The sequence below is a fragment of the Nothoprocta perdicaria genome, unplaced genomic scaffold (genome assembly GCF_003342845.1).
Source record: "Nothoprocta perdicaria isolate Ctin4 unplaced genomic scaffold, notPer1 scaffold_25, whole genome shotgun sequence".
Classification (NCBI taxonomy): Eukaryota; Metazoa; Chordata; class Aves; order Tinamiformes; family Tinamidae; genus Nothoprocta; species Nothoprocta perdicaria.
Genome location: NW_020455477.1, coordinates 5,721,240 through 5,737,458, shown reverse-complemented (window position 1 = coordinate 5,737,458; position 16,219 = coordinate 5,721,240). Strand labels below are relative to the sequence as shown.

Genomic DNA, 16,219 nt, shown 5'->3' with positions numbered 1-16,219 from the left:
TCCCATTACCTCCAGTGTGACTCTCAGACTTCTGAGGCCTCTATTTGGCCTTTAATCTTTAACTTAAAGAATATAGTAGATTGTGACCCTTTTTAGCAATAAGGTCTTTGCATTCTCTGTCATTTTGGTTACTTTCTCCATAGTACAACAACAGTCCATGTCTTACCACAAAAGATGAATAAAACCCACCATCCACATCTACTCCTTTGTACATTAAATCTGTGCATRTTTTTGCTCCTATTGCAGATATTTTTGCAATACTTTTCTCTGTCCTAATCGTATTTTTTCAAAGATGAAATATTGCAGAGGATATTAGTCTTTCAAGGGAGAGAGACTAAAGACTTTTTTGTCTGGGAGACTATTTTTTTGCACTTAGTACATAGTTAGTACTTGTCCGCTTAGTGCTGCAACAATGACAGTGAATATTTTTCTTGGTTAAATAATATTAGCAAATWACAGAGTCAGAATAGTCTAGAATGAAATAATTTTGAGAGAGTAATATGTTTAACATTTGATACRATGAAAGTCTACTGAATATTTGAGTTCAGAATTTCAAGGCATTTTTACCTARCATACCAAAAAGGGGGAAAAAAATGAATAAATAGTAATACCAATCAAAAGCAATAAAATCACCTATTACTGTAATAAACCACACTTTTTCTGACAATTAATTCTTCTCAGTATTGATGTTTTTGCTATTGGCAGATTATTTATATAGTATTGCAAATGTTAGGGCAAGCAAAAAAATCTTGATGTGACATTACAGTATTTTGCACACATAGTCTTATTAAACTCTGGGAACTCCACTTTTGCTTATGAGTTTTTCAGGTGGCATCCTTAAGTTGCTGACTGTTTTTGTAATGGATGCTCGACAGTGGATCAGGAGATTGAGAGCAGTGTCTTTGTAGTGACAGAACCTCCTTTCTGTTCAGTCTGTTAAAGAGAAGGTGAAGTGGAAGTCAAGAAATCCTCAATATAAACTTTAGAAAACATMTTTCAAAAGCTGAGAAGTGAAACAAAAAGAAATATTCACCGCAGGTCAAAAACCTAAACTTGATTTAATTTCAAAAAGAGAGCTTCCCTTTTTAACTTTAGAATTGGAAAGGGCTTTGTACATCTAAGCGAAGCAGGCGTGCCTGCCTGTCTGTGCTGCTTCTGGAAGGGCCCCTGTGTGCATCCCAGTAAGAACCTCCACGATGCTGGGAATCAAAGCAGCCGGCATGTACTGTGGCTATGAATGAGGGTTTGGAGGTCCGCACCAGTTGTGAGTTGATGGTAGGTAGCACTTTCACCCAAGTGGAGTCTTTGGCAATCAGGCAAATTAGGAATAAAAGCACGCACAGAAATTGTGCGAGTACCTTTTGCTCTGTTTTGCAACAGTTGGTTATTTCTGAAGTATAAGAAAGAAGAAGGAGAAAGGCTCAGGGAAATATGAGCATGGTGAATTTGGAGGTGTGTAACATGAAAGCCTGATTTGAGGAGAGAATRAAGTTGTACCGTCCTGTTGCAATACCCGAATGACAATAACCTGAGCTAGAAAACTGTGAAAAAGCTTTCCTGTGCTGCAGCGTTGGCTCYGAGCAGACCCACAAAGTGTCCTAGRAAACAGTGGATGATTTCAGCCGAGTGTCCATGCTGGGTGTATGTGATGTGCTGTGAGCAGCACTGCAATAGTGATGCCAGGAGAACCAAACAGAAAACTGCCGCTGACACGTGGCAAAAATGATGGTGGTGTCGCTTCAGAAACCAGAAATAGTCTGGTTTCAACTTTTCAACTGGTTTGAAAATCTGCATGCTGATTAAGAGTACAAATACAAATAATGAGTAGGAGTGAAGACACAGTATTTTCCTGGGAGCAAATCCAAATGATYGTGCTTTGAAATCCTATACAGAATGAACTGCTTATGTTCCACTCTGCTGTGATACCAGGGAAAATTGTTAGCATTCCATAAACCTGGAATATACAAACTATCAGGATTGGTCCTGGCAAGGTGGGGAATAATTTCAGTTCTTGGTATTGTCCCAGGAGTATCCCAGAGCCCTGGGAGATCAGCCCTCACGAGAAAGAATATGACCTTACCATATCAGGGCTTCAAAACAGTCGAAATCTAGCCTGACCTTCAACAGGAAAGCACGTCCCTCCGGCTAAATCCTAACAAGCCGTGCCTTCAAACCAAGGCAGAAGGCCAAGAATGCTTATCCAGGGAGCAGCAAGAGAGGGGGAAAATGAGAGSATCTTTTTGGTTGGCAAACATCACTGTTTGACCTCTGTGTTCTCGCTATGCCAAGGCATCTAATCTCCAGGAGGCAGTCCTTCCTAAGCTGCCAAGTGGCCACTTGGCTCCATACCTGTCAAAACCAGTGTGCCCTACCAGGCATTTGGATTAAGGCTGAGATGTGTGAGATCCTAAAGCAACACTCTGATTTCACTGGGTCGCAATCAGGGTCTGAAGCTCCAAGGCCCTGGGGACCAACTGCTGCGTCACATCAGCTCGCAGAGAAAAGCTGCAGAAATGTTTCAGTTTGCCAAACTGAAGACTATAAGGCAGACAGGATTTATATAAGGCAAAACAGTGAAAAGAAATATAGCTAGCAGTTCATCAGTGTATATTAAGCAGAGAATAGAAAAAGTAACATAGAGCAATTTTGCTCCTGCTAAATGAGGAACCTACAGTTCTMATTAGTGGGTCCCTATTTTGTCAGGTTAGTTTTTAGGGATCTTTCAGACAAGGTCAGCTCTTGAAGAATTGTTTGGTGATATTATTAAAGCTCATTTAAAAAAAAAATTGCACTAAAAAGGCCTTTTCCTGTTGTTCAATAGTATGTTTTTGAAATTAATCAATTTATTGTAATTTATTAGATGCACCCTTTGCTAGCCTCTGTGGACAGAAAAGTTTTCTGGAATTTATTGCTGGTAAACACTGCTTATTTCTGAAAAAATTGTTTCCTCTGGACTTTTCTTTCTTATTTGCTGTTTTTTTTTWAAATTTTCTGTTTCAATGGAAAACATGGGTGGATTAAAGGAAAAAAAAAGGCATTTAATGAGCTAGCAGGCTGTGGAGCAAGAAAACAAGTATCATTGTTTTATTGTTAATGCCAAAATTTAATTATTTTTACATAAAAACCTTAAAATAGTAAAAGTACTGAATTAACTAGAACATTAAAGCATGTAGTCTTCCTTTCTTAATAATATTCTCCCGTGAGAGCTGCCAATAACCTGTTGTGAAAGAATTAATGCATATCCCTCTGTGAAGAATAAAAGGGTTGCTTTGTCTTTACACTGACCTGAGTAAGCCAGCCGGTCTCTATTTCTCATTTGCCTCCATTTACTTTTTACTGAAGTCTCCTTCAGTGTGGTTAATAAGCAGCAAGATCATCAGTCACTTCAAAGTGCTTTCACATTCCGTAGTTTGTTTTTTCTGCAGCGAGCAAATGGAGAGATGATCTGGTAGAAATCAGTTACATTATGACTCATCTTTTATGTGACCTCCTCAAGAGGCCTTTGGGTAGCACATGGGCTTTCCATACAGTTACTTATAGCAGTTGTTGGCTAGTGAAATGGCCTTTTCCCTCGCCGTTTTCCTGCAATGCTGAAAAGCCATTAATGGATTGGCTCTACCTGGAGAATGCTTCAGATCCAGAGAAGTAAATTTTCASCCACTCAATGCTTTCTTTCTCAGCTGATTTAGAAACAGGTTATTTTTGCATCCACAGCAATAATCTTTTGGGGAATAGCTGAACAGACTTCAGTTATGGTCTTGATGTGAAAAATTTGCATTCCTCTGGCAACCAACAAAAGTGCAAACCACTGAATTAAAGCCAGACTACAAAAAATGCATTGGACTACTTCCTTGATGTCACACATCAYATCTGCTTTCAGTGACCCCAGAACTGCACAGCTACTGTGCACTGGGAGTCGTTTCCCTTGTGTCGAGGAGGCAATTTGCACATCCTAAATGTAATGCTGATCAAGACTTTGCACTTTTAGGGGGACTACAGAAAGAAAAAAGTTCATGGAAAAGGTCCCCAAATATTCTATTCTTGATGCACAGACTTGTCAACATATAYATTGAAAAGTGCAATTTCTTTTTAAAGATATCCCTCCTTAATTGGCTTTGGTTAATGAGCGTGGATGCATTTGCTTCYTRACGAATGTAAGGAGTATTCCCCTGCTCCCTCCCAGGGAGGACAAAATATTTTTTCCCTCAGACTCACAAGATGCTGGAGTTTTTTGAAAGTATCGACAACATTTCCTTGTCATTTTGACAAGATGCTATGTCCAACACTGCTTGTGTATTCCTTTCTGTTCCCACCTCTTCCCTGGAGCTCTAGTGGTGGTCTTGGTGCGTGTTTCACAGATGTTTCTTCCAGTCTACTCCTTGGTTGTTTTTCAAGTGGCTTCTTACAGCAAATGTTTCCATGTGTGTACGCTCCYTCCTTTCTGCTGACACCTTTTCTTTCTATAAAAACAATCTGCTGCTGTCTTTCAGATCTAGAGAGAGACCATCGCATACCACAGATGCTGGTTTTCTTTTTAGATTCTTTGGCACTGGTACACATGGTCAGCAGGCAATACCTCCCTCCTGTCTGTTCCTCATGACTAACAATGTTGATGTTTTGTTCTTTCAATCTTATTTCCCTCTGTTACCCTTACATGCGCTGTGCTGTTTTTTTTTTTCTTTTTTTCTTTTTTTTCCCCTTCTTTTCCTGTTACTCTCCTCTTTCTTTGTACTAGTGGCCCATATGGGATCTCTTCATCTCTCTCTATAGTTTGGAAGAAGAAAACCTTACACATTAACTATTTTACCCAGTTACCATGGGCAACTTGTATGCCGTCCTTTTCTTGCGCTCGGGAACTGACTTTCAGCTTTATGGTTCCTTTGTACACATGCACACACACACACACAAATTCACTTTCTACAGCTGCTCAGAGTCCTGGTTACTGWGTGGTTCAGAAGCAGCATGCCAGGATCAGACACTACCATCAAGTCGATTGCCTTTTTAGTTTGTACGTGGTAAAAATTAAGCTACGATTGTCTTTCTGTTCTGAAAGKTATATTTACTCACCTATAATAACTTTGCAATAAGAGTTTTTCATACACAGTTAGGACCATGGTGACCAATACTGTGGTTCAACTTGCTTTAGCAGTTTTTTGAGATAAAGACAAACAAACAAACAAAAAAACCCAACCAACCAAAGAAGCAACACACAGCAATTCCCTTACTGATCACTGCATTATTTAGGGCCARATTTGTGTGAGATTGCCATAGTACAACTCAAGAAATCTGTTCAGTGATTCTGTGAATAAGATCATTGCTTGTAAAAAAAAGACRAAGTAAAAAATATATTCTGCAGAATGCCTTGATATCTAAACATAGATGAATATATGCATATATACACATAAATATTGTGAATACACACGCACACATATGCATACATAAATTCATGCTCTTCYATGATGATGACAACCTTCACTCAGGTAATGAATTTTTCAATGGTAGTTTCCTTTAATATTCTTTTTAATATACTAAATGTTTCTATGTCCTTACAAATAGCAGCACATTTTTTAGGTGGAAAATTTTCAGGATTAGCACTGGAAAATACTATGCTGGCTCATGATGCAGGGGAATTAAAAGATGTTGTCCACTCAGCTTTTCTTTATTTTCATAAAAATACAAAGAAAATAGGTATAGTCTGAGATTTCAGAGGTATATTCTGAGAGAAAACTGAGAACATCTTTAGTTTGCCATGAAAGAGATTTAAGTTTGGAAGTAGATCCATGACGGTCCTTGACAGTCTCACCTATAACCGCAGGACAATTTTCATTCTTTTCAGGTGTATGCATCTCCACCGCGATGCATGAATCCTGCCAACTGCATTAACAAATTTGCATTTCTTGTGCCTCTTATTCTCTCTCCAGGAACATTTGGCTGAGTACATTTTCACACAAAAGTGTTCTYTGACAATCTTAAAGGTCTTTTTTTGATGTGGTTAATGGAAACAATATTATATGATTTCGATAAGTCACAAAAGGCGAAGAGTCAATTATAGGTACAGACTGTATTCAAATTTGTATTTTTTACTTTCAGGCGTATGGACCAGAAAGRCCTAACAGCAGGACCAAATCACATGATATGATAATATTAACRTAGTGTGTCTTAACTTGATACAGCAGTGCTATTTAGGATTCATATATGTCTTAACTGCAGAAGGATTCATGATTGCTGAGTAGCCATAAACTACAGCTGATAGTGTTTTAGGAATGTCAGAGAAGGTGCAAGAATCATTCTGTCTTAGCTRAAGTTCAGTGAAGTGTAAATGTTGCAGAATATATAGATTTTTATATGGAATATCACACTTTTAAATGGTTATGAATAAAAGTGTTTCTCCGTTTAAAAAAAAAAAATATATATATATATATATGTAGGAGAAGGAATGACATGTGGCTGGTGGCTGAATCRACACTTTCACTGCTCCCTTCCCTCTTTCAAGTGTAGCATGGATGTTTCTTATGTTGTGCTGGCAACATGTTGAGAGAGTAAGAGAGGAAACATTGCCTCAAAGCATTTTTTTTTCCTTTTCAAATCCTGCTTTTGTCCGTAMAAGGCCACAGTCCTGATTGAAGACCACCGGATACCAGTGGTCTTTCAGTGCCCCTAGTAATATATGTGTTATGATACATACATCACTTTACATGAGACTTTTATATTAGTTTATATATATTTATATATTTGTATTTATCTACAATCTCTTGAAAGTATTCAAAATAGCAGCWTCAAAATTTTGGATCTGAACCGAGGTTGTTTCTATTCTGAAACTGCTTAGACTAAAAGGGTGCAATTTTCTCACACCTAGTTTTATTATATGTGAATAAAAAGATATAGCTATACATATTTATCCTCTCCTTAACCATTATTATCTCCATGATTATGATAGCTTTTAGGAGCCTCTTAAAGAAGCTGCCTCTGCAAAGCTCTGTAAAAACASCATACAACAAACAGCTTCATCTGGCGGGAGCCCAGCAGTAAAATGTTGTCCGTATTAAGGCTAGTAGTAAAACCTCCTCTAATTTCACCAGGCAGAGCATTTCCCAGGAGGTGATAGGCACAATGAGCCAGGTGGGCCATACAAAGGACGTGCTTGCAGCGGAGTGGAATAACAATAGCGGGGAAAATAAACACAGGTTCGCCAAAATGAAAAATAGCAATGAAATGGCATTGCTGGGTTCGGCAGAATGAACGTAGCGGAGCAGCTATTACTTTCCTAGCCAAAGATATTCGGGTCAGTATATAAAATATGTAAATGCAAATCCACCAGTCACAGGCAAACATTTGCAGCTGTGGAGTACGTTAAGATTTGTGTTTTATTTGATGGGATGAGAGAACAATGTGCAGAGAATAAAAACAACTGAGTTTGAAGAAGTGCCCTGGCAGCACTCAAATGATAGCAGTTGTCATCATCATAATAAGATAGAGAGAAAACATTTAATTTGCCTTTTTTTATTTTACAGTGAGAAGAACTGTCATTACATAAATGCCTTTTTTTCCACTAGTATCTTTCAAATCAAAAATGATGTTTCACAACATATGTAGATTTGTATTTTTATGGGTAATATAGTCTTCCTAATAACCTTTCCAAGTGAAAGCTTYTGCCTGATACAGAAAAATAGATTCTTTTTTTTTTCCCCCTAACTTTGATTAGATTCTTAAACTCATCAGTCCATCTCAGAGCCATGGACCTGATTACTCGTAGGTATATGCAATACATAACGTGAAAGCAGTTTAGCTAGGATCGTATTGTGGCTGCAACCAAAGTGGATTTAGAGATAATGAGCTTGCATCCTAGAATACTTAGGATCGCAGTCTACTCTCTAAACTGATGATGCAGCAGCTGCATAATGCAACGATGTAATTTATTCATGTAATATGTACAATATTGCTGTAATAAAAAGCCCATTGGCGGTTCCTCTAATTCTCTGTATGAGCACCCTGTTATTAGTTGCTGTGTAAGTCAGTATTTCAGCATCTTCAAATTCTGGCTATTTATAAATTTCAAGCCACAATATTTTAAAAGGGAGAAACTTGATTTTATACAGTGTGAGTTGTACTTGGAATCTGCTCACACTGAACTTAGCCTGTGGGTTTTTTTGAGCAATGTGATCTGTAACCATATCAGAAAACATTACAAAGACACCTTAGCTATTGATTTTTTTTTTACCACAAATATTTATCTTAATGCAGATTGATTTTCCAAAAGAAGTTAAGACAGAACAATGAAGAAAAAGCTATTTCAGGTTTTCRTGAGAAAAGTCCACTGATATCGCCCATTTTCATTTAGTAGTGTGTGGGGTGATGATATGAGTGTTTATATGAAAGGTAGATGCCTCTGAAGTAAATTTTAATGGGAACATATTAGCTTCCTATATGTAAAGACAGTGATGAAGAGCATTGCAACAGAATGCTTGAAAATTAATCTGCCAGTTTAACCCAGTAACCGACATGCATACTAAAACACTGATGTGAATTGAAAATAAAATAACCACGCTTGACAGATATAATAGTTTAAGTGATTTCAAATTAACCACATCCCACTGACCGCAAGTGAAGAATGTGTTCATTCTCCCGCAATGAAACATGCTCTAGGGACTCATTATACAGAGTGGAGTAAGTAAAACCAGAGTGGAGTAATTGATGCTGAGGAAGAAGGAAGAATGACAGCTATTTAATGATTCTCAAACTTATACATAAAGATATCACAAGCACTTAATATATTATTTTTCTCTTTCCAATCTAGAAATATTATAGGCTTAAATCTGCATTGTGCAGTAATTGCAACACTTGATATAGCTGTTAGGAATAATGAATCATGACAAAGATGCATCAGGCAGTGTATGAAAAGGGTGAATAACAACCAACCCTGTGCCAACACGTGTGCTTGTATTATGAGGGCTAGAGTTCAGAGGAATAGGTGAGATAAAGTCAGGTCACACCTATTGCCCTAATCCTATGCCTATACTTGCTTTTCAAATAGTAAGGATCTCCTAAACAGTTCAAACATTATGAAATCCAAACCTGTGTTATTTGGTTCCCTCTTTTCACACACACTGAGGTCCGTATTTGCAGTCAAGCTACTAAAATACAAATGGCCACAGCTACCCCTGTGCTTCGGTGGTTCACAGCGGTTGTTGTTGCTCTCCATGGCAGTGTCAATCTTAGCTCTCTTATTTTTTGACTCTTTAGCAGTGTTTCACAGGCAGCCCGGTGTCCCCAAGCCTCAGGTTGTGATGACCTGATTAATAGCTATGTAGATAGATAGTTGCTTGTGTTTACCATAATTCTGCTGGGGCAGGTAGCCCTAAAAGAGCATCTGCTGTTACAAACCCCACAGAAATCGAAGCAGAAAAGTCTCCATCCAGGAGTCCTTCCCTGCATTACTCTGTGATTCTGAGTATGGCAGAAAGTGGCTTGCATGATATATCCCCTGGACAGGAGCCTCGAAGGCGGCACAGCCCAGGCATTACAGACTCCTGYGGCCTGTGGTGCCACACAGTCCCTTCTGTGGCCATTGGCGAAGTGCAGAACTTGGTCGCTGTGCCATTGCCACTCGCTGCCTGTAGCCTTTCTGCTTATTTTGGCCACCTACGCTGTCTATTGTGTAAAGTAATTTCTTTAGCAAACATATGGTTTTAAAGTATTGCTTAGAGAGCATTGTGTATCTGAGCACTGAAAGGAATGGAAAGGGTGGAGAGAAGTTTTCTTACTCAGCACAGAATCTGTCCTAGCTCAGGTCTGAAGAGGAAGGAGAAGGCTTTTGCACTGCTGGTTTCTGGCACATGGCTCTGACKTTTGCATAGAACTGCTGTCCCCTGTCTGGCTTTGGGAGATGACATTCCTGATAGAAAGCTGGATCCGTCCATGCGTGGGGACCCTGTGTGGGGCACTGTCATCACTACATGAGCACACGTGTCTAAGAGCTGGACCTTGGTCCTGGAGTTTGCTCCAGCAAGGCAACTATAACTGATATCTCCATACTGAGTGCTGATCTTAGCTGCCAGTTAAGGTCCATTTCTGACAAGGGACTCCTCCTCTTCCTTCCTTTGCTGGCTGCAGTGGAGATGATAATTTTCAGGAAGATAAAAGTGGGGAAAACTTGTCTTGCGTTGGCTCCAGAGACCCATGAGGGTTTTGAGACCTACCTTAAATGAGCAATAAMCAAGAGACATAGCTTTACCAGTTTCAGCAGGACACATATTCCTACTGATTAAGGAATTAATTTTTCTATTGTGTGAATATCRCACAGTTCTTGCTTGTTTTTAGGTTACTTCCTTATCCAAAGATAGCATCACCATAATGGTATCCTCACTCTACATCAAGTTTAACATTTATTCAGTGGGAATAGCACCAGTCAATTTAGACATCATCTATTCTGGGATATAATCTAGTGAAATAAGCGAGTGGAATGCAATTTATAGTAGGAAATTTATACCTTCTTTAATTTATATGAATTGCCTAAATGCATTAAGTTATTGTTGTAAAGGACCAAGTCTTCCTCTGACACTTTTTTTTTTCTTCCATGTTCCTAATCATAGTAGTTAAACTAGAAGAAGTTTGTTCGTTTGTTCATTTGTTTGCTTGCTTGCTTGCTTGCTTTTTAGGCAAAGATCACTTGCTGTGGTATCTATCCACAACTTGAAGACCTTTCCTTTGAGAGCTTATGAGACCCTGTCAAATGTGTGTTGCTATGAGCTGACAGAATAATGCCATGATGGAGATTTATTCTACTTCAATTTTCATTATTAGAAAGACTTAGAGCTCCCTTAGCTAAAAAGCAAACAAATAAACACCAACAACAAAAACAGGAAAAAAGTTTGTGTTTAGGGAATTGCATTTCTTCATGAGGAARTTCCTGAATATGAGATTGAAGATTTCTTCTGCTGTCTTCTGGCTATGTTGTTCAGCAGGTATCTTGTCTTAAATCTCTTTTATGTTTTGCTTCAATTTATCAAAATTCAACACAAATGTGCTTTTAAACATGTTCCTGATGCTGAAGAATTTATGCTAGTGCATCAGTAATCTGCTTTGTGCTAACATGTTATAAGTAAATGTCACAGAAAAGAARATGTTTTTATTTATCTTTAGGAAACTCAATGATTTTTTTTTCTGATTAGAGGAATCCAAAGCCATAAATCATCAGAATAATTTAACAAATTGCAAATAGCCCTCCTAACTAACAATTAATATAAGTTAAGGAATGCAGTATAAATTGGCAAGAAGGATTAAGCTGAGGTTGATGTAGCCAGGGCTGCTCAGCAAGGGAAGACCTTTATGAGAATAAGCTCAAACTAGACAAATAGAAGCAACAACGGAGCAAACCCGGTTGCAACTAGTAAATCTGTCTACTTAAATCCCAGTTCCAGAGTGTGGATTCATGGTCTCTATCAGCCTCCACTGTTCCTTAGAAGCGTTGTTTTTTTTTTTTTTTTTTTTTTTTTTCAGAGGAATCAAGTAAAAGGAGGGAAAATTAAACTGGAATTGATGGATTGTGTAAGCCTTGCCAGTATCCATGCCTTCTGTGAAATGCGTATTTCCAGCCCTTTCATGAAGTCTGTTCATTCAGCAATTATTTTGTTATCCAACAGTGTGCCTAGTTGGGAAGGAGGGCTGAGATGACCAGATGCTGGACCTGTCAGAGGGGGCTATGGGTAAATTTCTTTATTGCACACCAAGATGACCCTTGTCCTCTCTTCATTTGGCCCAATCCAGAGAAGCGCTATAGAAGACGGACTATTTTTCGGATGTGAATTTGGACATGAACACAGCAATGCAAGTAACAACATATTATAGAAGCACCATCTGTGCCAGTGTCTTCAGGTAAAATAAATGCAATAAAAATAATAAAAAAAAGAAAAAACCCTTAGTTAGGATTGAAGCTTCACTCCTGTTCCTCTCATTATTTGCCCATTCCACCAGTGATACACACCTTTAGGCCAAACATGAGTTGTGTTAGGCTGTCACGCCGTTCGGGTATTATAGATGAAATCCTTCCAGAAGCAGCATCTGGCTCGTTTTGTAAGCTCTGCAGTCATTTGTAGTGATGGGGTTACATGTGCCCTAGGCTTTGTCAGATGGTTTGGCTGCTTTTCTCCCCTTTTTTTTTTCTTTTTTTATTGTTATTATTAGTTGTTGATTGTGAGGAATTCGTCCTCTGCAGTACATGCTTAACTCACCAGCAATTTGCATTTTTAAGTAAAAAGATGCTTTCTCTAGAATTAAGGAATTTTGAAAGCTGACCACTAAGATGTTTTCGTTAAGTGTGTTAGTATTAAGGACAAAAAAACCCTCCCTCTTTCTCTCCAATATTTTGTTTCTGAAAAAGGTATTGCTTGATGCTAGCAATTAGTGGTGGAAATGACGTACCCGTCTCTTTTGTTACAGTGTCTGTAATGCGGGGTTATTTCCAGACAGTAGAGATCTACAACACATTCCTAAATATTTTGTGCAATCTAGTTTAAATCCATTAATGCTTTTACTACTAGCCTTCTGAAAATTCAGTACTTCTCACTTTTAGAGCCATGCCAACATTTTGGAGTTTTCCTTTTTCCTCTATCATGTCATATCTGATTATAAATCATCTTTATTTGAAAAACAAAGCCAGACTCAGTCCTAAAACTAAATATGGTATATGCCAAAGCAGAATGTAATGCTTGGGACCAAATCCCACTGTAAGTCTATTACATTTTYCCTTTGGAATAGTAATGAACATTTTATGTTGTATTAGACCTCCAGATAGTTTTCAATCACCTTTACTAAAAATGAAGAGAACAAAGCAAGCTATACTATGAAATTTGTGAGACAAGATAAAGCCTAATAATTCTAACAGATTTAAGTATTATTTTCAAGTTTTACAGGCAATAAGAGCAAAAGAATTTGGGGGATGTTGGATAAAGTATCTGTATGGAATACAGAGTAGAAAAATTTAAATATATGCTAGCACCCAGAGAACTAGTTCCATACTGCATAACTGTGCATATATACAGTTCTTCAAATTCCTAATATATCCTTGACTGCATATTTCCCCCCCTCTTYTTTTGTGCTAATTTTTTGCTTTGAAAAGATGTTCATATGTGATCTAGGCTATTCTTGAATGGATAAAAATTGCCGTTAATGGCATACTTTTTTTCTTTTCTGTCATTTTGTCAGGTGACAAGGAGACTATAATGAATTTAGTTGACAATGCAGCACATGATAAAGAACATCAACATGCTATGAAACTTTGGAAAAAAATCATCAAATAATATTTGTTTACAAAAGGTGTTTATTTGTGGATAGTATTGAAAGGAGAATAAATTAAATCAGACTTTTATAAAGTTTCTTTGCAGGCAATGACTACAGAAGGAAGCCAGTTTAGAACTCCACTTCAAATAAGMTATGGATTTGTTTTGAAACTAATAAAAACTCATTGAATTTTGTCTTCTCCTCCTTGGATAGTTTGGATGACCACTACAAAGTGGTTATGGAGGTCACTTGAAGTAGAAATTACTAGGTTAAATTTTTCTACAGCTTTTTTTTTTTTTTAAAATTATCACTTGATCAGTAGCCCAACTGTAGCAACACATAATTCAAAAGTGTGAGAAACCTGGCTTGGAAATGAACAGTAGACAAATACATTTGTATAATATATCTGTCAAATATTTTTAAGTAAATTAAATTTAAAAAATCTGCAGTTTGAAGCAGAAGTCAGACTGAATATTTTAAAACCATTGCCCATTATAAGCATCTCACTGAAGTGCAATCTTAAACCATGTCATTTCACTGCCACAGCTTATTTTCCCAGATTTTCTCAAAGATTTGAAGTTTAAGCCCATTGCATTAGTATCCCTACTCAAATTAGTAAATCCTTACTCATGGCTGCTGTAAAATAATTTTAACATCAAAATTTGAACTTTTACTAGGTCTGAAATTTGATCAGTATTGAAATCCAATATTGAAATCYGGTTTCAATACAGATTCTATTTGCATAATCCACATTCATCTTAAAGGAAATGTTTCCTTCAAGTCTATGCCTCTGAATTTTTTGTTCCCTCTATTGCCTTTTTGAAATACTTACATTTAAATCACATGCAATGTCACTGCATCCTGATCTYATTTTTCCCTCTGCCTATTTCAAGTATTTTGGGGTATGCTGTGTTTAAAAATGCAGCTTGTCCTGAACTATGTCAGTGACTTCTCTCCTTTGGTTCATTTGGCATTTCACATTTCTGTACTTTGACAAAGAAAGATGTAACAAAAAGATTCAAAGTTTGCTCCCTTTAGTTTTATGGCTTGCTCTAAGGCTTTAGGCTGCTTCTGATTATTTTGTTTTCATTTCAGTACCTATAAATCATTATTAAATCATGTCAGAACTCTTTCTTCTGTTTTTTTCTTATCTGCATTTGTACATCACAAATGGTTTCACACCGTAAACTCTTCTTGAAGGGTTAAAACCCTACCCTACCAATGTAGGAATATCCAACTTTTTTTTTTCCCATTTAAGGTTTGCTTTTTCAAAAGCTAAAATGGTCTCAAGTTGTGGTCTGGAGTTACCCAGATATTTACTGCTTATGTGTATCCATGTGGGTGATTCACATAGCCAAAAGAGCTATTTGTGCCTACACAAATAGATCGCATATAAATATCTGTTTGTGAAGTCAGGCCTTTTTATAAGTGAAATAATGAGTGATTCTCATCAAGTAATAATTTACAAAAGTTGGACTGCTATAAAGGGAGATTACTCTGGAAYAGGAAAAGAAATGTCAGCAGAAGGATTAGTTGGGTAGTTCCTTTTACTTTACCAAAGACTGACATAGATGGACAGGAAAGATATGGGAGAAGGACAAATGAGGGGAATCATGGCAGAGACAAACTAATAAGAGTGGATATCAAAGGAACAGACTTGGTAGTAACTCACTGCTTGCAGGAGACCTGTGAGGACCATCATGTTTTCAACCTGTGGCARGGAAGGGTTGAGGAAGTGGTTGGGTGAGCAGGTATCACAGAAGATAGATATTCCACGGGAGAACTTTTSGCTTATATTCTATCACCTCTGTGCTCGTTTCAAGTGGTGTATGACTAACATAAAAAAGATGGGAAGAGTCCAGTGTTCAAACAGTGTCTTTCCCTTTTATTTACCTATAAGTAAGTGGACTCTAAATGAATGTCTTTGCCTTTTCTGCAGCTTGCTCAATGTGGGCAAGAATCGCGGCTGAACGTGTCTCYTTTTTTCTGTGAAGAAAATGATCAAGAAAGTTGAACATAATGATTTCATGCCGTGAGTATAATGCAAACACACACTTAACCATCATTGTCTCCTCTTCATAAAATAACTGAAAACATCTGTATTGTGCACTGGAACATTACACGCTGCATTACAATTAGAAATGTGCTGAAGTGTTGGATTGGGTGTTTATTTATGGGCCATGAAAAGTAAGATTTTCTGTGCTTCTCATGTATAGCAAAATAGCCATAGGTAGAGTGCTGAAAATTTTGGAACCCAGCAGTCACTGTGGGAATAACTTCATTATTCACTGAAGAAGGTTTCTCCAGCAGAGCTGAGCTGCTGACAAACAATAACAAACATTACTGAAAGTTGGAAAAAAGAACTCAGGCACGTTGATCTTGCCTGTAAAAAATGCTCACAGGGCCTGGAGGGCAAGGTGCTCTCGAAATGACAAGTCTTCCAGGCATCACTATGGAGAGATCCCCATTAGAGCTGTGCACATATATTCTGTCTATTGACACAAAATTGTTTTGACGGGCTCAGCGAATAATCAACTCCTCCTCATCATAAATGTCTTTACCTGTTGCCMCAAGCAGTCTAGAAAAAGAAAAGTATTTGTAATAGGCACACAAATTCCTTGATGATAAGATGCATTCAAATGGAGACATAGCAAATGTCTATTTGGTATCGCTTCTGAAAGCCTTTGGTGCACCAAAGATAGCATGACATCTTTTTGCTGAAATGCTTGATAGTTCACAAACATAATGCTTTGTTATTTGAGATCAGATTGTTATTTTATTTTGATTATATTTTCTTTGTATGTAAAACATTCTGATGGTTTCAAAATCTCATCTTACAGTTAATACATTTCCTAATAGCTACCTCAGATTCTGCAAACGGACCATACTCAATAAGGGTTTTTCTGGAGCTATCCTTTTTCTCTCCCTTCCAGTCCTTATGTCT

At 37.6% G+C, this 16,219-nt stretch overlaps 1 long non-coding RNA gene across 1 annotated transcript in view; it reads left to right on the top strand.

Annotated features, from left to right (window-relative positions):
* The first annotated feature begins 11,770 nt into the window (after positions 1-11,770).
* LOC112947959 overlaps positions 11,771-16,219 on the top strand; it is a 4,916-nt gene continuing 467 nt past the window's right edge. Inside the window, exons 1-2 of the long non-coding RNA XR_003249517.1 lie at positions 11,771-11,871; positions 15,215-15,307. This is a non-coding gene — a long non-coding RNA (uncharacterized LOC112947959). The remainder of the gene's footprint in view (positions 11,872-15,214; positions 15,308-16,219) is intronic.